This window comes from Myotis nattereri (genome assembly GCF_964212035.1).
Source record: "Myotis nattereri genome assembly, chromosome: 11".
NCBI classification, from domain to species: Eukaryota; Metazoa; Chordata; class Mammalia; order Chiroptera; family Vespertilionidae; genus Myotis; species Myotis nattereri.
In genome coordinates, this window is record NC_138086.1 from 37499170 (window position 1) to 37508506 (window position 9337).

The window sequence follows — 9337 nt, forward strand, 5'->3', positions numbered from 1 at the left end:
CATCCTGAGTTTTGCCACTCACCTTGGGGAGGCTTCAGCACGTCCTGGAAGAGAATGCGGCCACCGCGCTGGTTTTGCATCTTTAAGAGATGCTCTGTGCCCTCGAGCTTCTCTGCCAACTCGTGATAGAAGCTGCCCGCACCCTCCAGAGCCACATCCTCGATGGAGGTTGAAATAGAAGCCCAGAGAGAGGTAGGTGTGGGAGGCCCGCAGAAGCAGGCTGGCCAGGGGGTTGACCGCAGCCTCCACCTCGGTGGAATAGTCCTGATGAATTTGGGAGCTCATGGTTGTTCGGCAATAAGGAGTTAAGGTAGAAGAAAGAAAACGGTGTGTTGGCTGGTCTCAGAGGTGGTTCTGAAGGTGGTGACTGGATAATAAGACACAGGATAGTGGCCTGAGGCTGGAAGAAGGGGCATCCCTGAGTCTGTTCTGTCCAAACACTGTTGACACAAGAGACAGACCTGGGACCGCTGAGGGCACTGCCAGTAAACACATATTTCTGAGTGTCACAAACTATGCATTCACTACTTGGTGAAGACTATTCAGAGGTGAGCACAGGCCATTCTTAGGTAGCTCGTAACCTAGCAAAGATAATGAATAGATTTTAAAAAACTATACCAATTGTCTAAATGTACCACGGCTTTTTAATTCCTTCATCTATTGGTGGGCACTTGGGCTATTTCCAGATCTAGGCTATTGTAAATAATGCTGCTATGAACATAGGGGTGCATATTCTTTCTGATTGGTGTTTCAGGGTTCTAGGACATATTCTAGAACCAAAGAACTTACATACTTATATGCATAGCCCATGGACACAGACAATAGTGGGATGAAGCCCTGGGGTGGGGCAGGGGTTTGGTGGAAGGGGGAAAAAGGGAATAAATAGGGAACATGTACAAGACTATCAACAGTAAATATTAGAAAAAATTTAACAGGCATAGCAGGTGATAGGTTTCAGTAAAATTATATGAAAGTTAAAGAGAAGGAAAAAAAAAACACTTCCAAAAAAGGGGAAAGAGAGAAAAGTTCAAGGAGGAAGTGGCTTTTATAAAATGAAGCTTGAAACTATAAAGCCTTCTGATAATAGCAATGTATTAGTAAAATGGTTTTAGTGTTATTTCCCAATATATGTCCATTTATATATTTGCTAGAGGCCCAGTGCACAAAATGCATGCACTCGGGGGTGGGGGTCCCTCAGCCAGGCCTGCCCCCTCTTGGGAGCCCTTGGGGGATGTCCAACAAAGGCTTAGGCCCCCTCCCCTCGGGCAGCGAGCCTAAGCTGGCAGTCAGAAGTCCTTAGTGCTGCCACGGAGGCAGGAGAGGCTCCTGCCACCATAGCTGTGCTTGCCAGCCATGAACCCGGCTTCTGGCTGAGTGGAACTCCTTCTGTTGGAGTGCACTGACTACCAGGGGACAGCGCCTGCATTAAGCGTCTGCCCCCTGGTGGTCAGTGCATGTCATAGCGACCAGTTGTTCTGTGGTTTGGTCGATTTGCATATTAGCCTTTTATTATATAGGATAAATTATTCATATGTAACACAGCATATTATATGTGCTCATAAAATATAAATTAAAATCAATTTAAAATAATGATATAAGGTTGGAAAATATATCACATCTATGTAAAAAAGAATTTTCATTTTTATTCCCTATCTCTTTACAAAATTATGATTCTTAAAGATCCATTTCCTCATTCCAACCTACAAAGTAGTCATATTGATAACCTGTTTCCATTTCTGCCTTAAACGTCATTATTGCTGCAATAACTTGCCTATCAATAATGCAAGTGAATGTATTTCACATATGATGCTATTTTTGTAAGCTAATTTTTGAATTATTTGTTTATTTTTAATTCTGGTCAAACAGCCATTTTATCAGAGATTATGCTAATATGTTTCCCCCAATATTTTACTTTGAATAGTTATATTTCTTGAGAGCATTTTTCTTCTTTTTTCTTTTTCTTTTTCAATTACAGTTGACATTCAACATTATATTAGTTTCAGGTGTACAGCATAGCTATTAGACATTTATGTAACTTAGAAAGTGATTCCACTGATAGGTCTGGTACACACCTGGCATAATATTATTGCTATATTATTTAGTAAACTCTCTTTAGTGGTTCCAAAAAAAGTGATTTTTTAATTTTTTGTTGTGGTTACAACAGAATCTAACAAGTACCGTAAACTGAGGCATGTTGGAAACCTGTGCTTTCCTTCAACTATTGTGTATACCTCTCCCACTAAGTGATTAGTTCTAATAATTATTTCTTTAAATTTTTAACATCTTCCAAACATTTTGATAAAGCAATTTTGTTCACTTTGTCTATTATTTCACATAAGCCCTTTTAGTTATTTTTTACTGCATGAATAATTATTATTAACTCAATCATATGTGGTTATGAATTTGTACTATACATTTATTGCTAATTGGTAAAGTTTTGTCAGGTTCCATTTGTACCTCTAATTTGCAACATTGCTAAAATTACTGCGTAATTTTGACCTCATGTTCTGGGTACCAAATTTTAACCATTTGCTAACTGTGATGTCTTTAAGCTACCATGAGCTAATATTTCCAAGAATATATGTACTTGGGTTGAAATTCATCATTTGTATAGTACATGTAAGTGAATACTACAGATATTTTTTTCTGAATAATAGTGAATTTTTTGGCAACTTCTTGGAATATGAGATCAATGTTTAGCTCCTACTACTAGCAGCAGGCGTGCAAATCTAATGTCATTTTTTGCCCTTCCCCCATTTTTCCTCCATTGTTTTTGTATTTAATTTAAATTTATTTTGTAGAGATATTTAGTTTAAACAATATGATATAATGCATAAATTCATTTCATCTACATTTACATGAAGTGCAAATGAGATCAATATGCTGGACATAAACACGCATAGGAGAAGGCCTTAGTCTGTACAATGGAATTCCCCCCTGCTCTCCGTGTAGCACATAACTCTTTGGTATGAGGACCCAGTAAGAATGCCGCTGCATGAATATTAAAGCTTAGTTTCTCTTTTGTATATGAGATTTTAAAAATAAGGGTAAACAGAAGTCCTAACAGTATTTTCTTCCAGCACTACACTAGATTGCTTTCCAAATTCCTTCATGTATGAGAATCACACTGTGGAAAAAATTAATTTAATTTACTTGATTTGTATAATATATTCTACCTATAAATATTTACCCATTTATCCATTAATTTATATATTCATGCAATAAATGGAAGAGGAAAAGGGGAGAATGAGACATTGGTGAAAAGGTCTGTATGAGCAAAAGTAGGATAGTAGGAAAAATTTTAATGAAATACATAGAAGTCTCATTATTTGCTTCTGAATAAGGCTGTGACATATGTATATTACAAACAATCATATATCTGTATGTAATGATAGGTAGTCTTTGCTTTACATGGCATTGCAGGACTGGAAGGATGCTGGGCAAGATGAAATCATGCAATTCAATGTTGATAATCAGTAACAATAATACAATTGTTCCAGTACTTTTAAATATTTTGCCAAATATGATAAACTCTCCTATCATAGGTGGGGAATTTTTAAAAGAGCAAATAAATATTTATTTGATATATGGTAGTTTAAGTAAGAATTAACCATTTGTTCCCATAAGCACCTATAGACGCTAGCAGCGGAACTTTTTTTATTAAATTCAAAATAATGTGGCAGTTAACTGGCCAAAGTGGTTTTTATTTATTTGTAAGAAAACAGCAAGAGTAGTCTGAACAGTGCTTGCTTTCTTATCATCAAATAACTTAAGATAAGGAGCAAAGATCTTAGCAAATTGTCTTATTTCTTTCTAGGTGTAGATCAGCTTCCTATATGTTATCATTTGTACTTTTGGTGTTCTTAAATGTCTTTGAGATTTCCTTTAATGTGAACTATTTTGAAAATGTCCCACTTCCTCTGGGGCATCTTTATTCTATTTGGTCACAGGACTTTCTTCCTTTATGTTGTTAAGTCACCTTTACTAAGTTTCTCTGACTGTATATCTAGAATTCTATAAATTTTGGCAGTCAACATGCCCACAATCAGCTATTCTATTAACTCCATTTATGCTCGAATCTACCAAGGAGTAAGAGTTTTATGTAATTTGATTAAAAATCAACTCCACAGAGACTTGTTCATCACATAATGAAATCTGCAAACTTTTATATGGCTCTGCAATATCATTTGCATAGTACAGTAAATGCTTCTGCCATACAGCATCATATTATACACAATTCCTTTTATCTAGATGCTCTTATTTCAAATGCATGCTTTATGTCACATTTCATCCAAAGTGCAGCTAAGAAAAGTGCATGATGTTAGTTGTGTGAATAACCTGACTGAAAATCCATCTTAAGGTATAGGCTTTACAAGTTGAAATGTCTCCTTGATCTATTGACTGGAATAATAAAGTTTTATTTGGTGGTAAAATGAACATTTTCACATTTTTATTCACATCTCTAAGAAAATCAGAATGATGTGAAGCATTATCCAGCAGTCAACGTACTTTAAAATAGTAAATTATTTTGCCTACAGTATGTCTCTATCACTGAGAACAAGGGTATGTGCAGTTCAAATAGTAACCGTGCTAACAAAATACTTTGACTGAGACCTTTGACTGTGGTATCAAAATCTACCAAGGAGTAAGAGTTTTCTGTATTTTGATTAAACATCAATTCCACAGAGACTTGTTCATCACATAATGAAATCTGCAAACTTTTATATGGCTCTGGCAGTGGAATAGAACTTGGCTTAAATTATCCAAGTGAAGTTCTAGGAAATGTTTGCATTTCCAGTCTGCAGTGGGATTCCAGAAATATAAAATGGAAATGGTGGTTTGTAAGGCTTTCTCACATATCCTCTAGCACAGGTTTCCTATGGGTGAGATGCTGGGAGACAATCCTCCATGAGCTTCTTGCGTTTCTCTAGGTCTCCCAAACTAATGATCTGACCTGACCACCTTTGTTCTATGTTTGCAAGGAGTCTTGCATAGGAAATCATCTGAAAGATAGAAGCAGTATCCCTCTCTAAAACAAGGGATGGTTTGTTTCCTGTCCAATAAAATATAAATATAGTTGTCATGGAAGGCAAAATTCAGGTAGACTTAATGAATGCCACTATAAAAGGTTCAAGTTTTCTTAACTCACCCCAATGCATATGCAGACATGGATGGCATGGTCCTCTGCATTATTTTTTGGGACTTGGGACTTAAGGAACCAGTATGAATGCTGACACTCCAGCTTCTGCAATTCCCTTGAGTAACAATGTCCTTTGTTTTTGACCTCAGTCTATCATGCTTTGTATCAGCAACCATGAAGTGTGGGAAGTAAACCCCTGTGCCTCTGCAAGCAAGAGAAAAACTCATACCCCTCACAAGTTCTTGTCATGAGAAACCTCAGTATATCCTTCCAGTCACTAACACAGGTCTCAGTGCATAAATGAAAGCAACTTCAAAATTTGTAGAAGAGAAAACATCAGATGTATGTTGTGCTTTAATGGGAAAATACTGCAGACACAAATACGTGCCAGATTTTCAGAGAAGTAGTATAACAAAGCACTTGCAATCAAAACTACCTGATTCCAATAAGAACTGCTTTAGCTATTATGTTACTTAACCTTCATACATATCATTTTCCTCATTTATAATATGTAGGAAGTTATAATGACTACCTCAGAGTTGTTTTGAAGAATATATGAGGTAATGCATAAAAGGAACGAGCATACTACAGGATATACGAGAAGCACTCAACAAATATTTTATATTGCTTTAGAGTTACTTAGGATACCTCATTAAATAACCTAAAGTCTAGAGTGGAATCTTGTATACCCACATATTGTACACCCCATAGGGTTGTGATTTAAATATTTTCGGAAGTAACCTATCCTGTTCTGAGTTCTGTTCTACATCAACACTAGCAGTGAGGTTTCTACGTAATGTTATAAAGCTTTCCCTGATGAATTAAGTCATCTTTATACATGTATTTACAGAGATCTCATGACTAGCTGGTAACTGTAGAAAGTTGTCTGAATGGGGCAATCCATCCTCTATGTCCACCATCAAATAATTCTAATTTACAAACCTGATTATGTCAGTTTTCTACAAAAATATCCTGACAAATGAGAGTCCAAAACAACTTAGTATTTCGTACCTTACTCATTTCTACTTTTCCTTCTCATATACCTGTGAAATCAAGACTTCTTCATAATCTTTTCTATACCTCCATTTTTTACAGATATGATCCTGCGCCCAGAAATACCTCTCTCTTATTTCTTCCTTGTGAAATCTTACTCATTCTTCAGGAACCAGATCAAATATCACTTCCTCAGTGAAGCTATTCATGACTTCCCCAGGATAGTTGGTCACCACTCTACTATCATCCAAAAGAGTTCTGTAAACATGCACGATTGTGGAACTTATGATGTGAAATGTAAAGATTTGCTTACATAAGTGTTTCCCGATTGTCTAACACTTATTTGTGTTTCCAGTGCTCGGGATAATGAGAGGCTTAGTATTCATTTGTTTGGTCTCTGAATGAATAAATGAATGAACAAAAGACTCTGTGTTTGCTATGATAATCTGGATTAAATTCTATCTGAAAATTTACTTCCTTGCAGTCTTAAGGATGTGTATTCTCTTAGAATCTTATATTAAAAGCCCACACTTTCTGGCAGGCACATTGTGTGAAACACACTTGACCTAACCATTCTCCCTGCCTGCGACATTCTCTGACTGAAAGTTCACGTATTTGATCCATTATCTCCTTCAAGTTTTTGCTCAGTTTTCACTTCTTATTGAAAGTACAACATCTAATTTAAATAGGAACTCCTCCTTCTCCCCTTTCCCTGTCGAATTTTTTCCATGGTAGTGATCATCCTGTAACATATCATGCAATTGCTTATAGTATCTCTATCGTTGATTTTCACTCACTGCTATGTAAACTATACGAGGACAGAGATATAGCTCGTTTTCTTTTCTTGAAGGAGGCATCTCCAGTAACTGAAAGAATATCATGCTGAATGATTTTTGAGAATAATAGCTATAAGGGACAAACTGTGACAAAGATTTCCCATTGCATTCTTTCCCAAGTCAGCATCCTACAAAACCTACTTCAGAGAAAAGTGTAAGGATTTGATTTATGATATTAAAATGAATTTTGGACTGCTTCCAATATAGATTTCACAGTTCCTTCCAAAACCTGGATGGATAGATGGATGGATGGATAGATAGATAGATAGATAGATAGATAGATAGATAGATAGATTTATATAATTTTTTTTCTCTCATTGATTATGTTAGCTCCTTCTAGAACAGCCGTGGGCAAACTACGGCCTGCGGGCCGGATCCGGCCCATTTGAAATGAATTAAACTAAAAAAAAAAAGACCGTACCCTTTTATGTAATGATGTTTACTTTGAATTTATATTAGTTCACACAAACACTCCATCCATGCTTTTGTTCCGGCCCTCCGGTCCAGTTTAAGAACCCATTGTGGCCCTCGAGTCAAAAAGTTTGCCCACCCCTGTTCTAGAATATAGTTTAATATATAAGCTAGGTATAGTTATTAAAGCATCATAGCCAAGAATTGAGATAAGCAATGGAAGGGGATGCTAAAAACAAGCAATTAATTTGTATGTTCTGGCTAAGCAGGAGAGAACAGAGGGGACTGGGGGATGGAAAGAAAACTGCTGGCTGTTATTAAGCCTGTGAGTCACTGGTTGCATGTCTGAAAAATACAGATCTTTCGTGAGTAACTCAAGCTCTTTTGAACCAAAGGCTTAAGAAACCCTTGGGGGAAATGGGGGTTTATAATTGGTCTTATAACTGGCACAAACCTATAAATACACGAATTTCATCATTTCAGATATCAAACTAACAGATATAGGTATATGTTAACAATGTAGCAATTTCTTTTCCTCTGTTGATATGTCTATTTTATTAGGACTAAAAGATCATGCAGGTAATTGCTTATTATTTGGTTGAATGGTGGGTTTTTAATTATTTTATTTTTACTTCAAAATCTCCCCAAACACTTCAAAGACCCTATTCTTTTAAATTCTAATTTACCTTATATAGGGAAGGTATAGGCTAAAAGGCACTCCATTTGTTTTGTTTTGTTTTCCTGAATAAAGTGTTTATATTGACAAATGGAGAATAAAGGGAAGAAAATCAAGGGCAAATACTTTTCTTCTTCTTGCTTTTTAAAAAATGTTCTTTTGAAAGTTTCATTGTTTATGCAGTTTGGAGAAATAGGCAGACCTTAAATTAAAATTATTGACTAGTATATGGGTCACACCCAATCAATCTGTCACAAAATGAACACTGGAAAGGATTTTGCTGAGTTTTAAATACACTGTTAAAAAGTCAAAGTTAATTACACTAGTTCCTCAACTTTCTACATTGTGATAAAATAATTCATTAATACACTCAATTATGTCAACTGAACATGTGAATACAATCTTGGTTATTTTGATGTTATGCAAATAGATGATGAATTTAATAGGAGAATGTGAGGCAAAGGGGTATACTTTGGAGTTGGAGAAAACATAAGTATCATTTCTAATGTTTTCTTTGCACATAAGAAAATCAAGATCATGAGTGGATGTGTTTGACATTTTATTTATTTTTTAAGTACTCCATTTATATACATTGTTTGATACAGAAGATAACTGGAAGGCTGCTTTCCACTTAATAGGTCTGTTATTTTTATCTTCTGGAAATCTCTCACTAATATTCTCTTTAATATAAAGATAACATTTTCCTCAAAGATTTTTAACATAAGTGTTTTTAAATTATTTTTATTTAAGTATACTGGCATACAATAATATATTGGTTACATTAGTTTCAGATGAACAATACAGTGATTTGACATTTTTATACCTTGCACTGTAATCGCCCCACTAAATCCAGTAATCCTCTGTCACTCTGCAAACTTATCACAATAATTGACTATATTTCCTCTTTCCCTTTTCATCATCCCCTACCTCCTCCTTTCTTATAACCATCCCTTTGGTCTCTGTTTCTGTTTTGTTTGTTCTTTTTTTTGCTGTTTTAGACTTCACATATAAGTGAAGCCATGTGGAATTTGTCTTTCTCTGCCTGACTTATTTCTCTTAGCATACTACCTTCTAGATCCATCTATGATTGTTGCAAATGGCAAGGTTTCACTTTTCGTTGTTGCATAATATTTTATTTTATATATAAACCACATCTTATTTATCAGTTCATGTATTGATGACACCTAGGTTGCTTTCATATCTTGGCTAATCCTGCACTGTACATAGGGGTGCATATATCTTTCAAGTAAGTGTTGTCATTTTTTATTTTATAAATACACA